The sequence below is a fragment of the Aphelocoma coerulescens genome, unplaced genomic scaffold, assembly GCF_041296385.1.
Source record: "Aphelocoma coerulescens isolate FSJ_1873_10779 unplaced genomic scaffold, UR_Acoe_1.0 HiC_scaffold_100, whole genome shotgun sequence".
In the NCBI taxonomy this organism is placed as follows: Eukaryota; Metazoa; Chordata; class Aves; order Passeriformes; family Corvidae; genus Aphelocoma; species Aphelocoma coerulescens.
In genome coordinates, this window is record NW_027183463.1 from 744,679 (window position 1) to 754,035 (window position 9,357).

Sequence of the window (9,357 nt, forward strand, 5' to 3'; positions counted from 1 at the left end):
CTGCTTGGCTTTCTGGGCTTTTCACTTCCCATTATTGGAATTCCCTACATAGCAGGAAAATTGCCTTGAATCAACCTAAAAAGTAATCTCTCTGAAGTGTTACTAGCTTAGGTTTTGCTGACCTATTTAGGATTAGAGTAGCTGGCAAATTGTTTTACATAGTTTGATTTCAGAGGTAAATTCCAACTGAACTGCTGCAGTGTTGCTTTAACTTCAAAGCAGTGTCAAAGAGAGAATTAAATAAAATTTAGGTAATTTTGAAGTCACACCTTCAGCTGCTTCAGTTGTGCTGCAGCTGGGCTGTCAGGTGCCCACACTCTGCTTTTGGATTATGTAGTGGGCAGAGGAACTTCACCTATGCCTAGCAATTAAATTACGCAGGTATTTGCAGAATACTTCCCCATTTGTGCTGCCACTCCAGAATATGAAAATAAGGGACCTTACTTAGGAGTTGCCAGCTTTCCCCCTGACCCCTCCAAAAAACCCCCATCCCTTCCATATCCAGCTTCATAAAGACAGCACTAAAATATTCCCAAATGAGCTATAAAGAGGCACTTACAGCTCCTGGCAGCGGGTTGAGACAATACTGAGTTTAACAACTGAACTCCAGCTGTTTGGCCGAAAACAATTCTCTGCAGTATTGGATTCAGAGGACAGCACCACGTCTGGGAGAAACAAACAGGAAGGAGAAGTGACAGCATGGTTTTGGAGCACAGGGATGTGCACATTTCCAAAAAAGTTTCCAATTAGCTGTTCCCCAAATCTGCTTCGGGCTATCAGAAAACAAAGGTGTTGGAGAGATGGATCTTCCTTAAGGAGGCACATCTTCAGATTTCACTTTCAATTACCTGGATAGCTCACGGAGGCAAGCAAAAGAACTTCTCACTCATATTAATGACCTGTATATCTATGTTTGTGGTTTTTTCCCCGACAGCCCATTCTGCCACTGTTTCAGGCAATAGCTTTGGTTCACAGCAAAGCCCCATTTAGCCAAATATCTGTGCTGATTGATTGGCTTGTGCAGGTTTTCCCTTCCTTGAGAAAGAGATCTTTCTTCCTGTCTTTACAAAACCAAATTTAGTCCAGGAATGTGGAGTTGTGGTTTGGGTTTCTTTTTGGCCAAACTTAGTCTAAAGAGCTCTCAAGAATTATGAATTTTAATGGGGCAACCAAAATTTTACAAAAAAAGAAGCAAAACCTCAGACCACGCTCTTCCCTCTCATCTCTGTCCTTCCACCACTTGTCATAATTTTTATATACATTTATATACATTTTCACATACATGATTTTTACACTTTTTTTTTTTTTTTTTGCCAGCAAGGTACATTTCCACATTTTGTTGCTGGCTGTGCCTTAGTCAGGTACTCAGCAACACTATTTATACAGTGACATTTTTCAAAGAGCTGCACGCTCTACATAGCTAATGGAAAAAGGTGGCGCAACCACAGAAAAGAACTTAATGTTATTCATGGAATACCAAAGGAGAAAATGGAACAGTGGATCACATTAATTCCGGCAAATACTATTATTTTAAACTCATTTAAATTCAAGTCAAACTTATTGAGCATATCATCCCAGAGAGCAACTAACATTTATCTTCCCTGTGCAAGCAGAGCAAACAGGAGCTGAGCGGGTGCTTGCTGTTCGCAGAAGGGGCTGCCTCTGACAAACCCATGGGAGAGGGCAGGGGGGAGAGCCCACACTTATGTTTTAATTGAAACAATGATTAATTGCATCACACAGGGTCTCACAGTCACTGTCTTTCCGTCTCGACCTGCCATAAGCCACTCAGCGCTACTCCGAAGTGTTTTTCCAGTAACATATATCCTAAACTTGCACCATTCCTCCTATTTTTCAACCTGTGTCTTTTTGTGATAATTGAAGATGTAATTACACCACTTTTAACAATAAATTAGTGTGTTACTGTGGTCCTCTGATACACATTCCAATTTCCAGTTAAGCAGTCCAAAGACTTAATCTGTTTTGCCCTTCTATTTCTGTCCTACTGTGTATTTTCACACATTAAAATAATGATTACAAATAGCTTCTCATAGGCTGTTTAATGTACTCCACAGAGGTGGGAACAGGCAGGAATATTTCTATAGCATTGGCTATTGTACATCAGCTCTGATATCACCTATTGTGCACATCTTTTGACCTTTATATACCTTTATTTTTTGATCATGAAATTGAGAACAAATTTCTTTTTCATGGAAGCAGCAATTTTTTCTTTCCTTCTTTCTCCTTTACAATTCTATTTAATTTTTTTAAAAAATCCCATTTATGTTACTGCACTGAAAACTCAACCAAAGTAATGAATTGCAATGTATAGAAATATAAAGGATAAAAATAGTTTGAATGTGCTAGCTTGTACAATACTAAGTTCTACTTTCATATATTTTTCCTCCAGCCCTATCTGTTTATAAACTTCTAAACTGCTTCATGTTCAGACAGAAATAAAAATCTCAGACTAGCAAGAAACGAGAAAAGAGTAGCTGATAACTTACATTAAAAAATATTTTGAATTTTTTCCCTACTACTTAACTAGCAGTAAAATGATCTTAAAGGAATTTTCATAAGTAACTCATACTCTTAATTACTGTACAGGACAACACCTGAAGGAGTCACAATTTAAAAGGAGAAAGAACTTAGTCCAGGTTTCTGTTTTACTTATATCAATCTATTATGAGAGGGCTGCCCACAATAATTCAGAAGTGTAGCTCATCCAATCCAGTGTCTTATCTCTAACATGGATCGATACCAGATGCTTCAAAGCACAACTGAACAAGACTTGAAACTTCTATTCTTTGGGGGGAAAAAAAAAAATCAAACTCCCTTTGCTTTCTGAAAAGTGGATATGAAAAAGATATGCTATCAAATTAATTGCTAGACAGAAATTCCAGAATAATTTGATTTGAAAAATAATATATTCATTTTCACAAAATCAAAGTAGTTACCCTGTTCAGTGTAACTGAACCCAAGTCCTTCCAGACTTGTCCCTCTGGAACAAGGAGTGTTCCAGAGTAAGAAAGAAAGATCCACAAACTGAAAACATCCCAAATATTAAAATATGACATCTGATTCACATCCACTCAGATTTAGTTCAGAAACAGTGTGAAGACTATACCTAACATAATTAAAATAATAAGCTGTGAAGCTCTCTGGAAGCAAAGCAGAAAGGTTTTGAGTTTGTGCCAAAACAGAAATCATGCAGGCAAAAATTCTAACAGTAAAATTGGAAAAAAAAAAAAAAATCAGGGATTATTAATGATTTTCCTTAAAATTGGCATCTGGCAAGCAAAAAATTACAATCATTCACAAAGATGTGTTATTTCCCAGAGGTCCTTTAACCACTGCCTTTTTTTCCTTCATACAATTTTAATGACAGAGGAGCACCACTTCCATATTGCTTTTTGCCTATTTTCAATTGATTTATCTTCTACCAAGTCAAGGTGCCCTAAAGGGAACTGAAAAGACTATTTTAAAATAAATATTTCATTGGGTACCCAGACTATTATATAGCTGAGTGTGATGGAACACACTGTTATGTTTTTGCACAACTTAATTCTGCAGCTTGTGGGCTTTAATGAATCTGATCCATCCCTCTTAATAACATTGAATATCAGTTCATTCTTACATATTTATAGTGACACTTCTGTCTCTAGAATCACTCAGGGCTGGGTATTTTTATGTTAATATCTGTGGTGGGAATGTGTTTAGAGAAATCATTCTGGAATGAGAAAATAAGGTGAGAAAAAAATCTGAGTTTCTCTGGCTCACCTCTTTAGCAGTCAGTAAACAAATAAAAGACTAGGAAGACTTAAAACAATAAACTATAGAATGGGTAAACTACAAGAGATTAAGACCAAGGTAAATTTGGGGAGTAAATGAAAAAAACAGGCAGTTAAATGAATAAACAAATAAATAAATAGGTATGGTTGGCTGAATGCAGTGATCTTCCCACATGAGCAAAGAAATGAATGCAATCTGGAGTTGTGTCTCTGTGAAATTAAAACACAAACACCTGGTATTAATGACAGGAGCCACATCTCTCTCAATGACAACCTGCATTTTCCATCCAGGCAACCAAAATAATGAATTTTAGACTTTGCTTTATTGAGAAGTGATGAAATTACAGATAATCTAGAATTAAAAAATGCCTTTGGGTAGAATGCAGGCTGTCCCATTTTGTAGTAACAGAAAGACCAGCACGGATCTGTTAATGTATTTCTGCTGCAGAAGTGAAAAGTTCTGAAGTCCTAAGGGAACCAATTACTTAAGTCAGGCAGAGAACTTACGGGCTTGGTAATTGATGTGGCTTGAAAACTACTGAAAACTGCCCAAGCAACTCACGTAGGGGAGCAACCCAGTTCTAGAGGGACTAATTACAGCTTTGGCAGCACACAGGAGTTAGAGAGTTTGCCATGAATGGAGAATACAAGTACTCATTTTCTAACTCGCAGCATGCAGGTGTTTCATCAAAAATACAAACTAACAACTACCTGTACTCAAGCAGCCTTCAATTAACTGACCCGATTAACGAAGGCTACAAGATTGTACTACACTTCCTTTGTAAATGAAAGGTTAACTAGCAATAGCCCACCACAAACACAGGTTTATCAAATAGTTTATGACTAACATGATGCATTTCATCAGCCCTCACACGAAGCAGGGCTGATGTTGCTTAATTTTTGCATGATTTGCACTGGCACACAAAAGCTGAGGTTCTACAAGGAGAGCTGGAATACAACCACCAGCACAGAGGAGGTTCAGATCCTCCATCCCCTCAGCACACAGCCATGGAAATTATGTAAAACAGCAGCAGATGAAAGATTTCGGGCACTGTGCTCCACATCAGTGATTTATTTATCTGAGTCGGTAGCAGGGTTGGAAACAAGGTCATGATTTAGAAACTTCTTATAACTACTAGCCCCCAGGACCTTTCTGCTTCTAAATGACTACGATCCATCAGTGTAACAACACTGTGAAGGGATGATTACAGCTTTAGAACACATCACAAGAGGAGAAAATCTCTAACACTTCATCCAAAAATAATTCCTTTAAGTTTAACCACCCATGCTCAAAAGTATCTTTGAAAACTACAAGAGAAGGGGGCAGCATTCAGAAAGGAGACCTTGTTTTTAAGCACAGTAAAGGAGTTGGTTTGCCTATCCCACAGGGTGACCCTTCAGAGGCAATGTGTGCTCTTTTCAAATACATCAGGGACTCTGGAATAAGGGGGAAGTCATCTGCACGTTAGACTCACCCCTGAAAAAAGAAATGTGGAACCCAGTAGCTGCTCTGTTACAAGCAGCATGTTACCCACTCCCACGTACTGTTGCTGGGGGAGCTTGGTAAGAAACTGACATCCATACAGAATAGCAAGAAAATACAAAATTTTATGAAAATCTTCAGTTTGCAGATTCTGCTGCTTCAAGCCACATTAAATGCACTGTGCTGCAGCAGGAGGGAAAAAGGAGAGCAGAAAAGTTCAAAAGGAACGCAGCTCACAGCCCTTCAGAGCACTGCCTGCAAGGGTGAAGGGGCCATCCCGGAGCAAGGCCAGTGCTCTCCATACCCTGTGTCTCCAGAAAGTGGCGTGGTCACAACAACAGCAGTGTGAAAATGAGTTTCTATTTGTGCTGTCAGCAAGGCCACTGACTGAAGTGTCTGTGAGCCCTCATTGGTTTCAGTATCCTGACAGCATTCACAGCTTCTGGACTATCTTTAATTACACAGGCCTCAAGGCCAAGCACAGCTCTACCAACAGAAAGCCATCAATTCCCTCCAAACACCCCCAAATCTACAGTAGTTCCAGTTTTGGTAACTGTAGAATACTACCAATGATTTTTTCTGGTCAGAGTTATGCCCACCTCATCCCCTGAGCCTGAAGCTTCATGAAACCTCTAAAACAGTGCCCAAGTTCCTGCTCAGAGCTGATGCTACAGAGACCTGGGACCAGCAGCTCTTTAGAACAGCTGAGCATGGAAGAAAAGCCAAAGAAAATCCTCACTGAAGTTAAACAATTCTGCAGCATGGATTATATGATAGGATACCTACTTCTATAAACAATCCCAAGTCATTATTCTGAGCCAAAACAAAAGTTCAGCCCAATCCCAGTTTTGAAATGTGATTTTCCCTACCCCACTCTTATACAAAATGACAGTTAACTGTTTAATTTGATGGCAAAACACTGTAATTTGAAGGGATTCTCAGTACAGACCAGTTGTCAAAAGCACTTCAGGAGTTTCACAAAACACACAGCCCAAGGCCTTGGGGTTTAAGATTTTATTTAGAGATATCCAGCATGGATTGCAGCTATCATTTTCCCATTGAACAACGCTGTGTAGAAGACTTCAACTCTGCAAGAAAAAGAAATTGAACACATTAAAGAACCCTGTAATAAACATTTAATTAGAATTTTTGATGGGCTTTGCATCATCCTCTGTCTGGTTTGCATCAGAGGCCTTGACTTGCATGGAACCACACAGTTCTACATGTTCAAGTTCAATACAAGTCTGCTGATTTTGGTTTTCTCCTCAGTGTAGGGTGGAAAAAGCATCAAACTGATAAAGGAATTACATAATTTGTTCCAATTGTTACTTCCTTTCAAGAACTATCTGTGTCACTCAAAAATGTTTTAAATTCTCAGACTATAGACAATATCGGAGTTCCAAAGTGGAATCAGTTTAGGACAAAGTGAAGTGGGCTTTCACCTGGAAGTGGAATACTTGCACAGTCTGAGTCATGTCTGAGGCTTGCTTTATTAGGATCATCAGCAAGCACCAATTAATTTCTGTTAATGACCTTATCTCAACCGGACAGCATGCCATAAACCATCAGGAATGATGTAGGTGGTGAGACTGTTTTGATACAGGGCAGGTTCAAGAAAACTTTATTTTCCCCTGAGCTTTATCTGGCACATCAGAAAGCGTTTACAGCATCACAGTTTCTCATCCTGTTCTGTCACATCACACGTGCCAGGGACTCCCACAGATCACTCTTTATTTCCTCAGGGGAGGAAACAGACATGGCTTTGGTCAGAGCCAGAAGCTGCAGGCAGAGAGGTGTGGCCTCTGGGGAGGCAAAGGTCACAAACCAGCAGAGTGCAGCAGCTCTGTGACACAAACTTCCACCTCCTCACCGTTTCAGTTATGATGCAACTGCAGACCACAACTCCTCAGAAGCCGCACTGCAAAAGGTTGAGGGTTATAAAGGTTTTTTGATGAGGTCAGGCTCCCTAAATTCCACAGTGCTATGAAATCCAACAAAAGCAGTTACCCAGCTAGTGCAGCTACAGCCTGTCCTCTTCATTTCTTCAGGAGCTGGTGTCTGACTATGAAGAAAGGGGCACCAAATCCACTCCCAAAGAACGCACACATCATCGCGAGCAGCCGCCACTTGTTGTCCACAGAGAAGGGGAGGTTCTAGAGGAAAAAAAAAAGGCAGTTCTACCTTTGCAATCAATGCATTAATTCCTTTCTCATCCATTTAAAAGTGCTAAGAATCTCAGAGCAAAACAAATACGCAGTTGCAAAGCATTTTCAATACCTCTCAAGGAAAGAAACACAGTATTTAGGATGATAAATAACCTTCCAGTATCTGAAGGGCACCTACAGGGAAGCTGGAGATGGACTCTTCATCAGGAACTACAGTGACAGGACAAGAGGGAACAGATTCCAATGGAAAGAAGGGACACTTTGGCTGGATATTAGAAAGAAGTTCCTCCCTTTAAGGATGGGCAGGCCCTGGCACAGGGTGCCCAGAGCAGCTCTGGCTGCCCCTGGATCCCTGGAACTGTCCAAGGCCAGGTTGGATAGAGCTTGGAGCAATGTGGGATAGTGGGAGATGTCCCGGCCCACGTCAGGGGGTGGAAAAAATTATCTTTAAGGTCTCTTCCAGCCCAAATACTCCATGATTACAGCTTGGGTGTGACCTCTGGAGGTCACTTTGTCACCTTTTCTCCTCCCTCTCCAAGCCAAGGTGGGGCCAGTTTGCTGCAAGTCTCACGCAGTCAAATATAAAACCCTCTGAGGATACACATCCACAACCTCCCCAGTGTTCTGGTACTTCATCATCTTCACCGTGGAAAAATTTCCTAATCTCAATTACACGTGTAAAATTAACCTTTTAGGCCGATGGCTTGAGAAAACACGCCAGGTACATCAGAAAGCGTTTACAGTATCATTGTTGCCCCTCATACCGCAATGCTCATCATCTGTACCACCGCAGGGAAGGGCGCTGGCGTCCATCACCACACGATCTGCGCTGCTGTGGCTGTGCCGGCATCACCGCGCCACCCCAAAGCCCACATAACAACCAGCCACAAGGCAGCCATCAACCCCCACCCCACCATCCCCCTCCCCGCGACCTTCAGCGGGCCAGGACGCTCCTGCCCACCTTCCCGGGTCCCTCCTCATAGTGGCTGCGGCGGATGGCAGAGGTAGCGAAGCGGCGGACGCCGGCGGACAACATGATGGGGACAAGAGACTGCGGCCACTCGTCCGCCCTGCGCGACCTTCCCGAGCGCGGCGCGGCTGACGGGAGCCGGAACCGGAAGCCGGAAGGAGGAAGTGGCCTCCCCGTGCATGACGGGAGTTGTAGTTCCGCAAGGTCACGTGCAGCCAAACGACGGCCTGCGGTTGGTCGAGCCCCGCGCGCGCTCCCCGGGGGGCGGGAGAGTCCCGCGCGCCCCCGCCGCCATTTTGTGGTGGCTGAGGGGCGGAGGGGAAGTGGCGGGAGTGGGGCTGGCGGGTCCGACGCTTTGGTACGTCTCGCGAGCTGCCCTGGACTAGTTTTCACGTAGAGCTCGTGGATCCCGCTAAGTGGACAGAAAAATACAGGAGTAGTCTGTGTTGGAAGGGACCTTAAAGCTCATCCAGTTTTACACTCCCCGCCCCTTCCAAGCCCCGTCCAGCCTGGCCTTGGACACTTCCAGGGATCCAGGGGCAGCAGCAGCTTCTCTGGGCACCGTGTGCTAGGGCCGCACACCCTGACAGGGAAGAAGTCTTTCCCCAAATCCCATCTAACCCTGTTCCTCTCCTAGTCTGCATCCATTCCCCCTCGTCCTGTCACTCCATGCTCTTTTTTTTTTTTTTAAAGGGTTCCTCTCCATCATGATGGATGGGGATGATTTCTACATGATTTATTTATATGGTATCACTACCATTAATGACTATATTGTGGCCTATTTAAAGAAACTTTGGCAATGTGGAGGGAAAGAAAGACCCCTAGCACTGGTCACGTTTGCCAAAGGAATAACAAAGTTACTTCCAAAATTGGGGGTCTCTAGCTGTTTTCTTACATGGAGTATTTTAAAAACAAACTTATTTTCCGGAAAAGGAGTTTGATGCTGCC

At 42.5% G+C, this 9,357-nt stretch overlaps 1 long non-coding RNA gene and 2 other non-coding genes across 3 annotated transcripts; all 3 read right to left on the reverse strand.

The window, feature by feature from the left end:
• Positions 1-6,273: 6,273 nt before the first annotated feature.
• Positions 6,274-7,197, reverse strand: LOC138100526 (uncharacterized). Its single transcript, XR_011146837.1, has 2 exons — positions 7,145-7,197; positions 6,274-6,362 (listed from the first exon to the last, which is right to left on the reverse strand). It is a non-coding gene; the product is annotated as an uncharacterized lncRNA (long non-coding RNA).
• Positions 6,921-6,981, reverse strand: LOC138100538 (small nucleolar RNA Z39). Its single transcript, XR_011146840.1, has one exon. It is a non-coding gene; the product is annotated as a small nucleolar RNA Z39 (small nucleolar RNA).
• Positions 7,198-8,161: 964 nt separating the features above from the next.
• LOC138100539 (small nucleolar RNA Z39) lies at positions 8,162-8,224 on the reverse strand. The gene has a single exon (XR_011146841.1). It is a non-coding gene; the product is annotated as a small nucleolar RNA Z39 (small nucleolar RNA).
• Between the last annotated feature and the right edge of the window lie 1,133 nt (positions 8,225-9,357).